The sequence below is a fragment of the Peromyscus californicus genome, unplaced genomic scaffold (assembly GCF_007827085.1).
Source record: "Peromyscus californicus insignis strain IS unplaced genomic scaffold, ASM782708v3 Scaffold_17__1_contigs__length_78620276, whole genome shotgun sequence".
NCBI classification, from domain to species: Eukaryota; Metazoa; Chordata; class Mammalia; order Rodentia; family Cricetidae; genus Peromyscus; species Peromyscus californicus.
In genome coordinates, this window is record NW_026294469.1 from 27,138,527 (window position 1) to 27,159,292 (window position 20,766).

Below are 20,766 nucleotides of genomic sequence, written 5' to 3' on the forward strand. Positions count from 1 at the left end.
GGAGGCCTTGCCTTGGAGGAGGTGGGAATGGGGGTTGGGATGGGGGAGAATGCTGGGGAGTGGGGGGAGGGAGAGGAGGGAGTCTGTGGTTGGTATGTAAAATGAATAGAAATTTTCTTAATAAGAAAAAGGAGGGCTGGAGAGGTGGCTCAGTGGTTAAGGGCACTGGCTGTTCTTCCAGAGGTCCTGAGTTCAGTAACCAGCAACCACATGGTGGCTCACAATCATCCATAATGAGATCTGGTGCCCTCTTCTGGCTTGCAGGCATACATGCAGGCAGAACACTGTATACATAATAAATAAATAAATATTCTTTTAAAAAAGAAAAGAAAAAGGAGCTATAAAGTCTCACTATTTTAATTCTGGTAGGACCAATAACTAGATATAGTGACCCAGTATCAAGGCACAATGCTTTGGGTTCTGAGATATGTCAACAGCAGTAGTGGCCTACCAACACCTATATCATAGATATCAATGTGTTCTTGAAAAGCAATAACTTCTAAAGTTTCACTATCCATATAACCCAATGATGTTGTAAATGTATAATCATGTATACTAAGTGTAAGTATTTTTCCTCATCTATCTTGAGTTGCTTCTGTTATATACTCTGGGCCCAAGAAAAGTGTAGTTTGGCTGAGAAGAGGTTACAAGCAATATATATTCAACAATGACATTTAGTGTGTATTGTATGATCTGACTAGATATGAAGGCAATAATCTCATTTCCTGAAGAAACTGGGACAATAGTAGTCCTTAGCAAGCAAAAAACAAAACGTTTGTTCTGATGTTTACCTATAGTGACTTTCTTGTGGAAATCAGCCTCTATCAAGAAAAGTAGATAGTTGCTAAACTGTTGTGGAACATTATTTTAAGGTGTGTTACTTTTGTATATGTTGCATTTATTTAACTCTGTGAAGCTGTGTTACTTTGCCTGTCTAAAACACATAATGGTCTAATAAAAAACTGAATGGCCAATAGCAAGGCAGGAGAAAGGATAGGTGAGACTCCCTGGCAGAGAATAAATAGAAGAAGAAATCTGAGAGGGAGAGAAGAAAGAGCAAGAAAAGGAGGACATCAAGGACCAGCCCCCCAGCCCCCCAGCCAGCCATGGAGTAAGAGTAAGATTTATAGAAGTAAGAGCCCAGAAGTAGAAGCCCAGAGGCAAAAAGTTGATGGGGTAATTTAAGTTAAGAAAAGCTGGCAAGAAACAAGCCAAGCTAAGGCCAGGTATTTATAATTAAAAATAAGCCTCTGTGTGTGATTTATTTGGGAGCTGGGTGGTGAGCACCCCAAAAGGGCCCCCAAAGAGTAAAGAGTAAAAAATAATCAACAACACTACACCATTGTGAAAATGAGGAAGATACATATGGGAAGTCACTGCATGTAACTGTGCTGTAAAGTTTAGGTAAAATAACAAATGAAGTTTTAAAATTCTCAGTTTAGTACATAATCTGAAATGCAACCATTCTTAGGATTTCTCTAAAAAAATTTTTCATCTTAGATCTATCCACAAGAGTGGCATAGATAAAACCTAGATATAAAATCTAATCCTTTATGTTAGCAAATAATTGCAGATGTTGATTTATAATTAATGTGTTTTTAAATGTTAGAGTGTTGATTGTGAAAAAGTATCTTTGAAATAGGAATAAGACTATGTAGGCTTATTCAAACCTAGTTGTATCTTAGATTTTCATACTAAGAGAGCCATTTTTCCAGCAAAAGAAAACTCACCTTTTTTTTAGTGGTACTGTCCCAACATTTGTACTCTGTAATAACCTTAACTGAGATGATTGTATTGTGAAAGGATAGATTCTACCTACCAACTCTTCATGCCACTAGTCATATAAAGTCAAGTATTAGTATGTTCAAAAGGGGCAGAGACCAAGCAAGTCCTAATTTAGAAGAAATGCATATTAAAAGAATTGTGAGAACTTACTGAACACATCACCAAGACTTTAGAAATATTTTAAAATATACAAATGGCCAATAAATAGATGAAAGAAATGTTTAGTGTCATCAGAGAAGTGTAAATGGAAACTATATTGAGATTCCATATTACCCCAATTATAATGTCTGTCATCAAACAAAAATCAACCATAAATCTGATCAAATATTTGGGGGAAAGTAACTCCTATACACTGTTGGAGGGAAGGTAAATTAGAGAGGCCACAGTGGAAAGTTGTGGGATTATTCCTCCCAAAAGTGAAAACTAGAACTCTCAGATTCTCCAGGTATAAAATCCTTGGATGTATCCCCAAAGAAATCAAATGCATTATGGAATGGATATATCTGTGTACCCATGTTTAATTCAGCACTATCACAATACCTGTGGTGGTTTGAATGAGAATGGCCTCCATAGGCTCATGTGCTTGAATACTTGGTCCCCAGTTGATAGACCTGTTTGGGAAGGATTAGAAGGTGTGGCCTTACTGGAGGAGGTAAGCTGGAAGGGGAAAGCTTCAAGGTTTCAAAGGCCCATGCCATTCCCAGTATCACTCACCCTCTCTCTGCCTCTTGGTGCTTCAGTGCCATGTCTGCCTGCTGCCATGTTTCAAACCATAATAGTCATGGACTGCAACTGTGAGCCCAAATTAGACACTTTCTTTTAACAGTTGCTTTGGTGATATTGTCTTATTACGACAATAGAAACATCTGCACTGGATGATTGTGTGTCAACGTGACACAAGCTATAGAGTCATCAGAGAAGAAGCCTCAGTTGAGGAAGTGCCTCCGTGAGATACAGTTGTAAGACATTTTCTCAATTAGTGATCAATGGGGGAAAGTCCAGCCCATTGTGGGTGGTACCATCCCTGGGCTAGTGGTCCTGGTATAAGAAAGCAGGCTAAGCAAGCCATGGGAAGCAAGTCAGTAAGCAGCATTCCTCCATGGCCTTTAAATCAGCTCCTGCCTCCAGGTTCCTACCCTGTTTGAGTTCCTGTCCTGACTTCCTTCAATGATGAACAATGCTGTGGAATTGTAAGGTAAATAAACCCTTTCCTTGCCAACTTGCTTTTTTGTCATGGTGTTCCATCAAAGCAATAAAAATCCCAACAAAGACAACATCCAAGTTATTAAATCAGTTTATATACCTATCAATGGATGAACAGAGCAAAAAAATGTGGTATCAGTTGCTAGGTGATCTTCACTGCTAAGCCTGCATGCTTTTCTGAGTTCTAACTCAGAAGGGATAATTTTTGCACATTTCTTTCTTTGAATACTGACAAAAATCCTCAGCACAGTTGTCCAGACACTCTGAGCACTCTTGTTCTCTGAACCACACCCTGGCATACAGCTACTCACACATCTCCATTGGTGAAACTTCTCACATTCTTAGACACTAACTCCAAAGGTATGACCATATTTCTCCATGTCCTTCTTCACAGTGTTAACCTTATCACACAGCAATGGGGATTCCATGCTAATCTAGCACAGGAGCCTTTCATTAAAAAGGGGTGATAAGTGTTTCTGGATAACCTTATTGCTATGTGATAAGATTAATGGTTTTTCTGTAACAGACCTCCATGATGGTTTCTTCTGTCCTGGAGACAATATTTCACCTAACGTACCAACTGATCTCTCAAGGGAGCATGGACTTTCTCCTCCAGCCATGAGCCTCCAACACATTGCAGGCAGGAAGCAGTTCTTTCTTTCTGGGTTTTCTTCTGACCACTACAGATCTTTATATGAATGAAATTAATGCTATATTCAAGAGAGGCAATTGTATATTTATGATGTAAAAATGAAAGAGGGAAATTAAAACTCAATCCAACCAATCAAGCAACCTTTCAGTCTTGGCCTTTGCCAACCAGGAAACTTAGTCCCTACCAACCAAGGTAACTCTTGGAATTCCCAGGAACACTTTGGGCCTTGATTCTCCTCAATCAAAGTGACCATGGAATTGATCAAGGCATACTCCTTATTTCCAGGCAATGTGTTGGCCCTGACCTGCACCATCTAGAGTAACTCCCAATTCCCAGTTTTCTTATCATCTCTCACCTCTGAATACTACTAATTTACCTCTCAGGTATAGTCCCCATAATTAGGATGAATTATATTCCTAGGTCTTAAAAAGAGGTTAAATTGGCCTTATACTTATAGTGTTGCCAGAAAGTTTAAGTAATTGCTAGAGAGAATGACATATTTAAGCTTTAATACCATCCTCCAGATATATCTGGTTTATAAAAGGTGAAAAGTAAGCAGATATGTTCTGTATCTAAGGGTTTTTTTTCAAGACTAGAGTAACTGACTCTCTTAGTTACTGTTTCGTTGCTGTGAAAAGACACATGATCAAAGCAACTTATAGAAGAAAGCACTTAATTGGGGCCTGTGTATAACTTCAGAGGGTCATCACAGCAAGGAGTGTAGTGTCAAGCAGTAGGGCATGGTGCTGGAGAAGTAGCTGGGAACTGCATCCTAATTCTCTCTGCAGCAAGCAGACAGAGAGATAGAGACTTGGCCTGGCAGGGTCTTTTGAAACTTAAAGCCCACCCCCAGTGGCACAGCTCCTCCAACAAGATCATACCTCCTAATTCTTCCAAAACAGTTCCACTAAGTGGGGACCAAACATTCAAATATATGAGCCTATTAGGGCCATCATCATTCAAATCACAACATTGACTTTCTAAATGTTGAACAAGTATACCTGGGGGTAAAATTCAATAAGGGTGTAGTGGCTAAAATTGCAGCCAACATTTTGACTCTTGCCTCCATGTCAGCCAGGCCTCAGAGGTTGATAGGTCACCTCTGGAAGAATCCTAAAGCTCTGAAACATCACTTGTTATTTTGATCACAAAGCCCCTAAACATTGAACTCTTAACCAGTGTACATTCCAAAAGAGGGGGCCAATTACAGAGGGAAATGTCTCAATCTGTCCAGTAGAAGTCACATAGCAGATAACTTTGACCCATCCCAACAAAGGGCACAGCTGGTAAAGAAAGCACTGAATGTGGTCAGGCATGGTGAAGCACACCCTTAATCCTGGCACTTGAAAGGCAGGCAGGGGATGCCTTCTCTGTGAGCTTGAGGACAGCCTGATCTACAAACACAAGTTCCCAGGCAGCAGGAACTAAAAATGAGACCCTATTTCAAAAGGAAGAAAGAAAAAGAAGAAAGAAAGAAAGAAAGAAAGAAAGAAAGAAAGAAAGAAAGAAAGAAAGAAAGAAAGGAAGGAAGGAAGGAAGGAAGGAAGGAAGGAAGGAAGGAAGAAAGAAAGAAAGAAAGAAAGAAAGAAAGAAAGAAAGAAAGAAAGAAAGAAAGAAAGAAAGAAAAAGAAGGAAGGAAAGAAGGGAAGGAGGGAGGGAGAAAAGGAGGGAGGGAGGAGCAAGAAGAGGCATTTTGAAGTCTCTAAAAGTAACCCCTAAAGAGCCCAAATTGGCTTTTCCAATAAAAAGGAAAATGGTTAATTTTTGGCCACCTAAATGACCTTAAATACACAATAGGAAAGTACAACCAAAAAGTGAAGTAATAGATAATAGTTTAAAATAAAAAGAACTAGGCTCTACTTTTAAAAGGAATAAATAATAATTCAGGCTGGACTTCCTCATCAAACCACAGTTATGTACTATTGACATGTCAGGACAATCACAGCCACTCAGCTACAACAAGATTAAAGGACTCATGGTTTTCCTCACCATTTCATTGATGTGTTGGGGTGGGGGGGTCAGATTTCAGCTATGTTGGACACTATCACCCCTTTTGACAAACTGTTTTGGAACTGAATGAATCTCTGGATCTTTATGGGGGAAATGAATTTTACCTTTATAATATTAGGAGCAATTCTATTAACATTTAAACTTGTGTGCTTAACTGCTCTCTTAATTTTATCTCTTTTCTCTTACAGTGGATCCACCCTCTGATTGTCTTTCTACAACCTAGCTCAAGCTCTCTTGTTGATCATTCTCTAAGGCTGGAAAGTTAGCAAAAGTGGAGACCCTATAGTCTTCTACATGCCCGTTTTAGCCATAAGTAGCCAGACTGCCTTGGATTGGCACTCATCTTCTAAAGTGTTTTAGGGTCTCAACTCTTGAGGGGTGATGTTAGGCAGCAAGTCAGGCATTGGTAGACTTGGGTCATTGAGGATGGGCTCATCTTTCATAATTAGCTATGGAATCTACCCTGTGTTTCCATAGTAACACATAAGAAAAGGAAGTATCACAATTCCTATTCCTTAGGATTTAAAATACTATAAAGGCTAGGCATAGCTGTAGATACTTTTAATCTCAGCACTCAGAAGACAGAGGCAGGCAGATCACTATTAGTTCAAGGCTAGCCTGGTCTACATAGTGGCTTCCAGGCTAGCCAGAGCTACATAGTAAGACCCTGTCTCAAAAAAAAATATTATATGAAAGGAAGGAAGTATCTAGAATTTATTGAAATTCATTAAGAGAAAACTACTTCCTCTTAGCCAAAAGAATTGAATTTGAAATCCATATCTAGAGACATAACATTCTAAACTACCTAATGAGTCTAACATTGCATACTATTATTCTCTCCTTTAAGAGTTAATCCAACTGAGCTTGTTTATCAGCTGGCCTCGGCAAAGTTGATTTACCTTAACATATGTTTAGGAAGTGAGGGGAATAATTTTCCTGCTCATGAGTTCTAACCCAGAAAGCACTACTTTTCCTTTTCTACATTTCTATCTCTCTTTTGAATACTGTCCAAATCCTAAGAATGCTTGTGCCAGCACTCAGTATTCTTTCTTTGAGCACCATTCCACATCTCAGAAGTCCATTGCTAAATCTTCCTGCTTTCATTTCTAATTCAAAAATTGCTTCCTCTTCTCCATCTCCCTCCTCCCAATAGATGCCAAGGTTTATAATTTACCTGCTCTTTTTTGTTTTGTTTTGTTTTTTTACCTAATGAAATGAATACAAATGTCAACTCAGAAGGCCAGGATGATACTTCAACCAGTAAAGTTCTTGCCTTATACACATGAGAACCTGAAATTGATTGCTCAGAATCCTAGTTTAAAAGAGAAATCTGAATATGATGATGGTGTCACTTGTAACCCCAGCACTGAGGAGGCAGAAACAGATGGATTACTATGATTTGCTGAACAGCCAGCCTAGCCTACTTGGTGAATTCCAGGCAAATGAATGATCCTGTCTCAAGAAAATAAAATAGATAATACCTGATGGATGACAACTGAGGTTGTACCCTGGCCTCCACATGCATAAAAAGGCATGGATACATGCATCTGCACACATGTGCGCTTACACAAACACACACATATACACATTGGGGAGGGAGGGAGAAAATCTGGTTCTGGACAGATGACTCACTGGTTAAGAAAACTGGATGCTCTTCCAGAAGATCCAGGTTCAGTTCCTGGTACTCACATGGAGGCTACAACAGTCTGTAACTCCAGTTCCAGGTGATGTGATATGATAGGCCCTCTTCTGGCATCTGTGGGCACTGCACACATATGCTGCACAGACATACATGCAGACAAAACACACAAAATACCCATAGACATAAAATAAATATCCCGGAGCAATAAAAAAATGAATATAAAATGGGAAACTGGAGCGAATGGGAGAGTGTTAACTAAACTAAGGATATGTGAGAAAATTTACACAACCCCACTTCTTTCTAAGCTAATTAACAAAATTAAGGCAGCAATGCATGCTGACATATGCCTTTAATCCCAGCACTTGGGAGGCAGAGGCAGGCAGATCTCTGAGTTCTAGGCCAGCTTGATCTGCAGAGTGAGTTCTAGGACAGCCAGGGCTACACAGAGAAACCTTGTCTCAAAAAAAAATTTTAGGCATTTTGATTGGAGGTATCTTGCATGGATGGGTAAGGATGCCACCAAAAGTCATGAGGTATTAAGTGAAAATACATATTCCAGATGTATGATACTTATCTATGAGTTATTGGTCATGGAAGGCTCAGAGGCACACAGCACAAGACAGACCATTTCCATTGCTCTTGGTTGCCTACCAGAACTATATAGTAAGACCCTATTGCTGAAGGCACCATATAATTTGATTACAGGACACAGAGAAATCAATCTGGACTGACTTGGAAACTTCCTTCCTGCTGAATAGCTTTCCTTGTGCCAGAAGTTGCCAAGAAACCATGGTGGAAGAAAACTCACCAGTGGTACATCCAGGAGTGGACCCTGCATATCACACCACTGACCAGCTGAGTAAGCTATGCATACTGGTGCGATCATGACAATGGCTGTTCCTGGAGTAAACAGCCACTTTCTTGTAGGATTTGAGTCCTGATACAGAAGGAGGAATTCATGTCTAGTACTGTAAGCCTGGTCAAAAGCCTATGTATCAGGAAGTCGTTGGAGCTCTGGGGAGAACTACTGCCATTATTTTACTGAATTGGCATGCTTTCAAACTGCCCTCCAAATATTTATAGTTATGCTCATTGACTAGTGCTGCTCTCAACCTACATGAGAAAAGCTTCTTTGTGCAGGGATCAGGAGTTAATGCAGAGACTCATATCTGGCCAAAGTACTGAGAATAAGTGGCTGTTGAACTCGGCCTTGAAAAGGGTATATATGGATACCTGCATAAGCCCCTCCCTGCTCTGAATCCCTGGCTGAGTCTTAAGTATGACAGCTTTAAATTGAACCCAGAAACAGAGATTTGACTGTAGTCCCTCCAGAATGTTCTAAGAACTTTACTGTTACTTGGAACTTAGAACTCAGCAGATAAAATAATCTTGTACTTCTAGAAAAATCAAACACTATATGAAACCTGCCATGTTACAGAATAAGAGAATAGAAGTCTGAGCCACTAGCATCTGTAACATAGTCTTACCTTTCCAGCAAATAATTATTTACCATCCCATTAAGAAATAACTTATTCTTGACTACAGCCCCAGCAGCTTTACTGGAGGCCAGAGTGGCCCTAGGGACCCCAGGGAAGATACCACCCACTACCCACAAAACCCTTTTAAGCCTTCCCAACAATCCCAGACTGTACCCCACCACCACCACCACTAACTAGCTCCTTATCCTGATCTACAACTTTAGAAGAAGTCTTCCACGTTACCAGAGGCCAGGCTAGATCCAGCGACCCAAGGCCTACAACTTCAGAAGCAGAGTTCAGCTTTACCAGAGCATAGTTTGGATCTAGGGACCCCAGCCCTAACAGCTGTACTGGAGGCCAAGCTAGTTTTAGAAACCCCAGTGGCCAGACCAGATCTAGGGACTCCAGGCTGTACCCCCTCCCCCGAGCTCCATATCCTGGTCTACAACTTCAGAAGAAGACTTTGGCTTTATCAGAGGACAAGATAGATCAAGGAACCCCATCCCCCAAAGCTCCAGAAGCAATACTCTACTGTAACTGCAGAAATGCTAGTCACCAGAACCCTTGGTCATATAGTCCAGAAGGCCAAAGAGGAAAGAGAAATCAAGGAACAAAACACCTATCCAACAAAGAAAAATGCAGGAATCAATACCTAGACTTATAATCATCCCAAATCCAGATGCCTAAATGTCAGTGTAAGAACACAATCAATAACAGAAATTCGTCATTACCAGAGCCCAGCTATCGTACAGCAGCAGGACCTGAACAATCCAACACAGCTGAAACACAAGAAAACAATCTTAAAATGACTTTATGAAGATGATAGAGATCCTTAAAGAGGATACAAAAAAAACTCCCTTAAATAAATTGAGGAAAAGACAGAAAATGAAGAAATCAATACATTCCTAAGAGAATGCCAAGAAAAAACAAACAAACAGAAGAAGGAAACTGTTCAAGATGTGGAAATAGAAATAGAAGCACTAAAGAAAACACAAACAAAAGGAATCCTCAAAGTGGAAAAGTCTGGGTAAGTGAACAAGAACTACAGATACAAGCATCACCAACAGCATATAAGAGATGGAAGACAGAATCTCAGGCATTGAAGATATGACGGAGGAAATACATTTGTCAATGAAAGAAAATGTTAAATTTAACAAATTCCTAGCACAAACATTAAGAAAATATGGGACACTATGAAAAAGCCAAATATAAGAATAATAGGAATAGAAGAGGGAGAAGAAACCGAGCTCAAAAACCCAGAGAATACATTGAACAAAATCATAGAAAAAATATGCCAACCTAAAGAAGGACACTCCTATAAAGGTCTAAGAAGCTTATAGAACACGAAATAGATTGGATCAGAAAAAAAACTCCCCTTGCCACATAATAATCAAAACACTAAACATACAGAACAAAGAAATGCTATTAAAAGCAGAAAAGTAGAAAGGCCAACTAACATACAAAGGAAGACCTATTAGAATCACACTGGACTTCTCAATGGAGACTCTAAAATCCAGAAGTGCCTGGACTGATGTCTTGCAGACTCTAAGAGACCACAGATGCCAACTAAGACTACTATACCCAGCAAAACTGTCAATCACCATAGATGGGGAAAATAAGACACTTCATGGAAAAGTAACATTTAAACAAAATGTTACTATCTATCTACAAATCCAGCCCTACAGAAGGAACTAGAAGGAAAACTCCAACCCCAGGAAGGTAATTGCACCCAAAAAAAAACACAGGCAATAAATAATGTCAAACCAGAAAAACCCAAAGAAGGGAAACAACACACACATACACACTACCACCACCACCAACAACAACAACAAAATAACAGGAATTAACAACCATGGGTCCTTAATATCCCTCAATATCAATGGACTTAATTCACCAATAAAAAGACATAGGCTAACAGGACATGGATATGAAAACAGGATCCAACCTTCTGTTGCATACAAGAAACACACCTTAACACTAAAGATAGACATTATCAGAATAAAGAGTTGGAAAAAGATTTTCCAATCAAATGGACCTAAGAATCAAGGTGGTATAGCTATCCTAATATCTAACAAAATAGACTTCTAACCAAAAGTAATCAAAAGAGATTGAGAAGTATATTTCATATTCATCAAAGGAAAAATCCACCAAGATGATGTCTCAATTCTCAATATCTATGCCCCAAATAGAAGGGCGCTCACAACTGTAAAAGAAACATTACTAAAGCTCAAATAACACATTGAACCACACACACTAATAGTAGGAGTCATCAACACCCCACTTTCACCAATGGACAGGTCATCCAGACAGAAATTAAACAGAGAAATAATGAAACTAACAGATGTTATGACTCAAATGGGCCTAACAGTGTCTACAGAACATTTAATCCAAACACAAAAGAATATACCTTCTGCTCAATACTTCATGGAACATTCTCTAAAATTGACCAATCTCAAACTAAATCTCAACAGATACAAAAAAAAGAGGAATAACACCCTGTATCTTATCAGAACACCATGTATTAAAGCTGGATTTCAATAGTAACAGAAACATCAGAAAGCCTACAAACTCATGGAAACTGAACAACTCTCTACTGAGTTACCACTGGGTCCAGGAAGAAATGAAGAAAAAAAGTTAAAGACTTTCTAGAATTCAATGAAAATGAAGATACAACATGTACAAACTTATAAGACACAATGAAAGTGGTGCTAAAAGGAAAGTTCACAGCACTAAGTGCCTTCCTGAAGAATTTGGAGAGATCTCATACTAGTGACTTAACAGCACACCTGAAAGCTGTAGAATAAAAAGAAGCACACTCACCTAAAAGGAGTAGATGGAGGGAAATAATCCTACTGAGGGCTAAAATCAATAATATAGAAACAAAAACAAAAGAGAACAATGCAAAGAATCAATGAAACAAAGAGTTTGTTCTTCAAGAATGTCAAAAATAGATAAATCCTTACCAAAACTAACTAAAAGGCAGAGAGAGAATATCCATATCAACAAAATCAGAAATAAAAAGGGAAACATAAGAACAGACTCCAAGGAAATCCAGAGAATCATTAGGTTATACTTCAAAAACCTGTACTCCACAAAATTGTAAAATCTAAAAGAAATGGACAAATTTCTGGATAGAAACCACTTACCAAAGTTAAATTAAGATCAGATTAACAATTTAAATAGGCCCATAATCCCTAAGGAAATGGAAGTACTCATTAAAAATCTGCCAACCAAAAGGGCTAGATAATTTTAATGCAGAATTCCACCAGACTTTCAAAGAAAAGCTAATACCAATACTCCTCAAATTATTCCACAAGATAGAAACAGAAGGAACATTCACAAATTCTTTTTATGAGGCCACAGTCACACTGATACCCAAACCACACAAAGATGCAATAAAGAGAATTACAGACCAATTTCTCTCATGAACATTGAAGCAAAAATAATAAAATTCTGTCAAACCAAATCCAAGAACACATAAAAAAAATCATCCACTATGACCAAGTAGGCTTCATCCCAGAGATGAAGGAATGGTTCAATGTTTGAAAATCTGTCAATGTAATCCACCATCTAAACAAACTGAATGAAAAACCACATGACCATCTCATTAGATGCTGAAAAATCTGTGACAAGATCCAACACCTCTTCATATTAAAAGTCTTGAAGAGATCAGTGATACAGGGGACATACCTAAACATAACAAAAGCAATATACAGCAAGCCTATTGCCAACATCAAAGTAAATGGAGAGAAACTCAAAGCAATTCCACTAAAATCAGGGACAAGACAAGGTTGTCCACTCTCTCCATACCAATTCAATATAGTACTTACTGTTCTAGCTAGAGCAGAAAGGCAACAAAGAAAATCAAGGGTCTACAATTTGGAAAGAAGTCAAAGTATCATTATTAGCAGATGATGTGATAGTATACATAAGTGACCCAAAACACTCTACCAGGGAACTCCTACAGCTGACAAATACCCTTAGTCAAGTGGCTGGAAACAAGATAAGAAAATCAGTTTCCCTCCTATAAACAAATGATAAATGGGCTGAGAAAGAAGTCAGAGAATCAACACCACTTACCATAACCTCAAATAATATAAAAAATCTTGGTGTAACTATAAACAGGAAAGTGAAGGACATGTATGACAAGAACTTCAAGTCTTTGAAGAAAGAAATTGGAGAAGATATCAGAAGATGAAATGATTTCCCATGATCATGAATCAGTAGGATTAACACAGTAAAAATGGCCATGTTACCAAAAAGCAATCTACAGATTCAACGCAATCACCATTAAATTTTCAACACAATTCTTTACAGACCTTGAAAGAACAATACCCAACTTCATATGAAAAAGCAAAAACAAAAATTAGGATAGCTAAAACAAAACAATCCTGTACAATAAAAGAAGTTCCAGAGGTATCACCTTCCCTGATTTTAAGCTCTACTACAGAGATATAGTAATAAAACCCTCATGGTACTGTCAAAAAACAGACAGGTAGATCAATGCAGTTGACTCAAAGACCCAGATGTAAATCCACACACCTGTAGACACTTGATTTCTGACAAAGAAGTCAAAACTATACCATGGAAAAAAGAAAACATCTTCAACAAATGGTGCTGGTCTAACTCAATGTCAGCATGTAGAAGAATGCAAGCAGATTCATATCTATCACCCTGCACAAAACTCAAGTCCAAGTGAATCAAAGACCTCAACATAAATCCAGACACACTGCCAGGTAGTGGTGGCACACACCTTTAATCCCAACACTCAGGAAGGCAGAAGTAGGCAGATCTCTATGAGTTTAAGGCCAGCCTGGTCTGCAGAGTGAATTCCAGGACAGCCAGAGCTACACAGAGAATCCTTGTCTCAAAAAAAAAACAAAAAAAATCCAAATATACTTAACTTGATAGAGGGGAAAAATGGGAAATGATCTCAAACTGGCACAGGAGACAACTTCCTGAGCAGAACACCAATAGCACAGGCACTAAGATCAACAATTAATAAATAGTACCTCATGAAATTGAAAAGTTTCTGTAAGGCAAAGGACTGTCAATAGGACAAAACAGAAGCCTGCAGAATGGAGAAAGGTCTTCACCAACCCCACATCTGACAGAGGGTGAATTTCTAAAATATACAAAGAACTGAAGAAAGTATCAACAAACCACATAATCCAATTTAAAAATGGAGCACAGATCTAAACAGATAATTCTCAACAGAAGAATCTCAAATGGAGCCAGCCAGCAGGTAAGAGTCCTGTGAGCAGGCCACTCCACCACTGATGCTGATATTTGTCTCTGTAACCTACAAGACCCACTGCACCACCCAAACCCACCAAACCTGTCATCCTCTGCCTGGACAAACATCCACGACAACATCAGCAGCCCCTTGAGGCACAAGCACCACCTGCACCAATTGGAAGAGGTGAGTAACTGGTTCTCCCAGCTAAACTACCCCAATCCCTAGGCTCTAAGCCCCAGGGCATATCTCATGCCCCTCTTGCTCCCATCTCAGCCCCAGCAGTCAGTCAACAGATAAGAGTCCTGTGGGCAGGCTACTCCAGCACCACTGCCACACATTGGACACTGTAACCTACAAGACTCACACCACCACCCAAACCCACCTCACCCATCCTCCTTCCCACACCTGACCAACCATCCCCTGCAATATAAACAGCCCACAAAGGCACAAACACCACCTGCACAAATTGGAAGAACAAGTATAGGCAAAACCTATACCAGATGGAAGAACAGACCACATAAGCACATGTAAAGCCCACACCCGCCAGAAGAACTAGATGATATACTGGATCTAGGCACCCAAACCCCAAACCTCATCTGAGACAACTCTACTAGACCTGACAACCAGCCAATCACCTGAACCATTGGCCATCCAGGCCAAAAGACAATAAAGGAAACAGATAACAAAGGAATGAAAGACCCATCCAACTAAGACATCACAAGAAGAAACACCTGTACTTATAACTATCCCAAACCCAGATTGGTAGACAGCAGTCTAAGAATACATTCAGCAACATAAACAGCAATATGACATCACCAGAACCTAGTGGTTTTAAAACAATAAGACCTGAACACCCCAACCAGGTGAAGTAGAAGGAAATGACCTTAAAAATAACCTTATGAAGATGGTAGAGGCCCTTAAAGAGGAAATGGTAAATTCCCTTTAAAAATTGAGGAAAAGACAAACAAAAAATTGGAAGAAATTAATAAGTCCCTTAAAGAAAGTCAAGAAAAAACAACCACACAAGTGAAGCAAACAGTTAAGACTTGAAATTTGGTATAGAGTCAATAAAGAAACCACAAACAGAGGGAATTCTAGAAATGAAAAATCTGGGTAAGTGAACAGAAACTACAGATGCAAGCATAAACAACAGAATATGAGATGGAAGAGAATCGCAGGCATTGAAGATACGATGGAGGAAATAAATTCATTGGTCAAAGAAAACATTAAATCCAACAAATTTTTAACACAAAACATCCAGGAAATCAGGGACACCATGAAAAGACCAAACCTAAAAATAATAGGGATAGAAGAAGGAGAAGAATTCCAGCTCAAAGGCACAGAAAATACATTCAACAAGATCATAGAAGAAAACTTTCCCAACCTAAAAAAGGATATGCCTAAGAAGATACAAGAAGCTGACAGAGCACCAAATAGACTGGACCAAAAAAAAGTCTCCTCACCACATAATAATCAAAACACTAAACATACAGAATAAAGAAAGAATATTAGGAGCAATAAAGGAAAAAGGCCAACTAACATATAAAGACAGACCTATCAGAATTACACCTGACTTCTCAATGAAGACTCTGAAAGCCAGAAGGTCCTGGACATACATTTTGCAGACACTAAGAGACCATGGATACCAGCCCAGACTACTATACCCAACAAAACTTTCAATTACCATAGATGGAGAAAACAAGATATTCCATGACAAAACCAGATTTAAACAACACCTATCCACAAATTTAGCCCTACAGAAAGTACTAGAAGGAAAATGCCAACCCAAGGAAGTTAGCTGCACCCACGAAAACACAGGCATAATCTCACACCTGCAAATCCCAAAGAAGAGAAACACACACTACCACCAACAACAACAAAACCAAAAAACAACAGGAATTAACAATCACTGGTCACTAATATCTCTTAATATCAATGAATGCCATTTGTATATAAAAAGACACAGGTTAACAGTATGGATACAAAATAGGATTCATTCTTCTGCTGCATACAAGAAACACACCTCAATTTCAAAGATGAACATTACCTCAGAGTAAAGGGTTGAGAAAAGATTTTCCAATCAAATGGACCTAAGAAACAAGCTGGTGTAGCTATCCTAATATCTAACAAAAAAGATTTCAAAGAAAACTAATCAAAAAGATGGAGAGGGACATTTCATATTCATCAAAGGAAAAAACCATCAAAATGAAGTCTCAATTCTGAACATCTATGCCCCAAATAGAAGAGCACTAAAGTTTACTAAAGTTTAAATCACATATCAAATCCTACACTCTAATAGTGGGAGACTTCAACACCCCACTCTCACCAATGGACAGGTCTTTCAGACAGAAACTTAACAGAGAAATAATGGAATTAACATATGTTATGACTCAAATGGACTTAACAGATATCTACAAAACATTTCACCCAAACAAAAAAAGAATATACCTTCTTCTCAACACCTCATGGAACATTTAAAATTGATCACATACTCAGTCACAAAGCAAATCTCAACAGATACAAAAAATTGCAATAACCTTATGTATCTTATCAGGTCACCAGGGGTTAAAGTTAGAATTCAACAACACAAAATATAGAAAGCTTACAAACTCATGGAAACTGAACAACACTCAACTGAATCATCACTGGGTCAAGGAAGAAATGAAGAAAGAAATTAAACACTTCCTAGAGTCCAATGACAATGAATGCACTGTGGTGGTATTGTATTCCCCAAAATATTGTGCACCCTAATGAACTTATCTGGGGTCAGAGACAGAACAGCCACAATATTAAACATAAGGTTAGGCAGTGGTAGCACATGCCTTTAATCCTAGCATTCCAGAGGCAGAAATCCATCTGTTCAAGGATACAGCCAAGAATGGTGACTCACGCCTTTAATCCCAGAAAGCAGCCTTTAATGCCAGGGAGTGATGGTAGAAAGCGGAAAGGTATATAAGGCATGAGAACCAGAAACTAGAAGCATTTGGCTGGTTAAGCTTTTGGGTTTTGAGCAGCACAGTTCAGTTGAGAGCCATTGGGATGAGGACACAGAGGCTTCCAGTCTGAGGAAAAAAGACCAGCTGAGGTTCTGGCGAGGTGAGGTAGCTGTGGCTTGTTCTAGTTCTCTGATCTTCCAGTTCACCCCAATAACTGGTCTCAGGTTTGATTTTTATTAATAAGAACTTTTAAGATTCATGCTACATTGCACAACATACCCAAACATATGGGACACAATGAAAGCAGTGCTAAGAGGAAAGTTCATAGTACTAAGTGCCTACAAAAGGAATTTGGAGAAATCTCATACTAATGACTTAACAGCACACCTGAAAGATCTAGAACAAAAAGAAGCAAACTCTCTCAGGTGGATTAGATTTCAGGAAATAATCAAACTCAATGTTGAAACCAATAAAATAGAAACAAAGAGAACAATACAAAGAATCAATGAAACAAAAAGTTGGTTCTTTGAGGAAATCAACAAGATAGACAAACCCTTATCCAAACTAACCAAAAGACAGAGAGGGAATATCCAAATTAACAAAATCAGAAATGAAAAGGAGATATAACAACAGACATTGAGGAAATCCAGAGAATCATCAGGTCATACTTCAAAAACCTGTACTCCACAAAATTGGGAAATCTAAAAGAAATGGACAATTTTCTTGATAGGTACCACATACTAAAATTAAATCAAGACCAGATAAACAATTTAAATAGATCTATTACACCTAAGGAAATAGAATTAGTCATTTAAAGTCTCTCAACCAAAAAAACCCAGGGCCAAATGGCTTCAGCTCAGAATTCTACCAGAATTTCAAAGAAGAGCTAATACCAATACTCCTCAAATTGTTCCACACAATTGAGGCAGAAGTAACATTGCCAAATTCTTTCTAGGAGGCTACAGTTACACTGATACCCAAACCATACAAAACACAACAAAGAAAGAGAATTACAGAACAATCTCCCTCATGAACATTGATGCAAAAATACTCAATAAAATACTCACAAACTGAATCCAAGAACACATTGGGAAAAAAATCATCTACCATGATCAAGTAGACTTCATCCCAAAGATACAGGGATGCCTCAACTTATGAAAATCTGTCAATGTAATACACCACATAAACAATCTGACAGAAAAAAAAAAACATTATCATCTCATTAGATGATGAAAAAATTCTTTTACAAAATCCAACACCCCTTCATGATAAAGATCTTGGAGAGATCAGAGATACAAGGAACATATCTAAACATAATAAAAAGCAACATACAAAATCTGAATTACTAATGTAGATTTGACTTAATAGTGTCAGTAGTTTCCTTTTCCATCTTATATAAAATGTTAACATTTGAGCAAGTTAAATAAATGATGAATGAAACCTTTTTGTACTATATTTATAAATGTTTTGTGTCAAAAGTTATTTCACAATAAAATATATTTAAAATATTTTTAATGAACTTTGGAGATATGTTGCTCCATTTGTTTTCAAGGATGACCTTTTCAACTCAAGTCATGGGAACGTTATCAGCAGGCAAGGTTCAACTGCAGACCCTCAGAGTTGCACTCAGTTCTGCCTATATATCACCCAAGGTCATGCCCTTCATGGAGTATCCTACTAACGGCAGACCAATGTGGGGCCAAATGTGGAATAACTCTAGTGGTCAAGTTTAACTTGTAAATTATTGATGGTTTAACTAATCTATTGTAAAGATCACGCCATAGTTGTGTTTTCTCCTCCTTCCACTTCATGGGTAGAAATCCCAGGAGCATAACCTAACAAACATTCTTCACTAAAGTTCATCTCAAAGTTTGCATCCCAGACACATATATGACAAAGGTACTCTCGTAAAACAGATGATGATAATATACGGTTCTCAAACTGGGTCACTGTTTGCCAAGCAGATGAATAAAGTAAAATGATGGGAAGAATACAGATCCTAACTCAATGCAAAAAGGTCAGTCATTAAGGTGTCCAAAGATCATGCTACCAACTGGGCCATGTTGATCTGGGTGGCCTGTGCTGCCACCAGAGGCCATAGTGATGTCCAGGCCTGGGCTGCTGCCTGGGGCCATGTCTGGGTTCATGGTCCTGCAGCAGCCAGGGTCTGGGTTGATGTCCATGGATGTGTTACCACAGGGGGCTATAGGAACCATGTGTATTGAAATTCCAGGGCCAGGCTCAGCACTATCCCTGGGATAGATGGCCCTACCCTTGCTGGACACTTCAACAATAGAGCTGGCCCTGCCCCTCATAGGAGAGCTGGTCCCTGCACTTGGGAGAGATAGCCCCACGCTTCACCATAGGTGTAGAAGAGCTGGCCCCATTGGCATGGGCACAGGAGAGATGGCTCTACTCCTCCCCCTGAGCAGGATGGTCACAGCATTCAGGACTGATCAGCTCATCTACCACCAAGGCTCACATCTTGGGCCTTGGGTTGGCCCACCCTAACATTTACTCCGTCTATGACCTACCGGAGCATGTGAAGGGGCTGGTCTTGTAAAACAACAGCCAAAGGATCTCCATGACTTGGGGCAACAGCAGGATATCTGAGAGGAGTTTTAGTGAGGGTCCAGTGATAACGGTGTGCCAGAGGCCAGAGGCCTTGAACCTGACATTTGCAGGTGGGGCTGGTGGGACACACTAACACCCTGGACACACTGGTGCTTCCAATGCCACTAGGATAGTGAAGAGGTGTTGGGAAAGATGGATGAGTGAGGTGGTGTTTTTCTTGTTTTGTTTTTAATTATTTTTTTTCTTTTTGTGTTTTCTTGGGGGGGGGGCATGCTGCAGTGATGAGGGGTGGATATGGAGGGACTGGGAGGTGAGTGGGATTGGAGTGCATAATGTGAAATTCTCAAAGAATCAATAAAGGATTATGTCACAAAAAAGCAGATATATAGAGGAAATTAATTTAAAACACTGTTTTGTAATCATAATATGCATAAAAATTAAAACCTTAAAGAATCAATTGTTAAGACTTTAACTAGGGGTGAATTCAAACAGGAAATTCTGCTGTGTCAAGGTACTCTGTGTATCATAGGTTGGTTGAAGAAAGAAGGAACTCCAAGATGAAATTTTAGGGCCTAAGTGGCAGCAGGAAGGTCCAGCCTCTCTGACGAACTGAACACTGAACAGCCATAAAAAGGAGTACTTACTGATTGCTACACAAAGTATTTCCTCATACCAAGGTCCCTAATCTAATTTACATGTCCTACTAAGGTGTGCTTGAGGCGTTGTTTGTTTGTTTGTTTTTGTTTTTGTTTTTGTTTTTTTGACCAAAGTCATGGGATGGCTGCAATGTTCCCTCAGTAAAACAATTCTACAAATCATGGGAAATGATCACTGTTTTCCACAAGGATTCTTTACTGTTTACCACAATGATTCTTCAAGGTCAAAGTAATTCTAGAAAACAGCTGTTCATTCTAATGTCTACCCCAGACACAGCAACTCTGCTAAATTCCTACAACATTGCTGCTGGAAGAGAGTATATTAACTGTTGCAATCTATCAGAAATTGGAGAAATATTGTCTTAGTTAAGGTTACTATTGTCATGGTAAAATCATGACCAAAGCACTTGGGGAGGAAGGGTTTATTTGGCTTATTTATTTGGTTTATTATATTTCTACATTGTAGTTCATCACTGAAAGAATTCAGGACAGGAATTCAAATAGGGCAGGAGCCTAGAGGCAGGAGCTGATATAGAGGCCATGGAGGGGTGCTGCTTACAAGCTTGCTTCCCATGGCTTGCTTAATCTGCT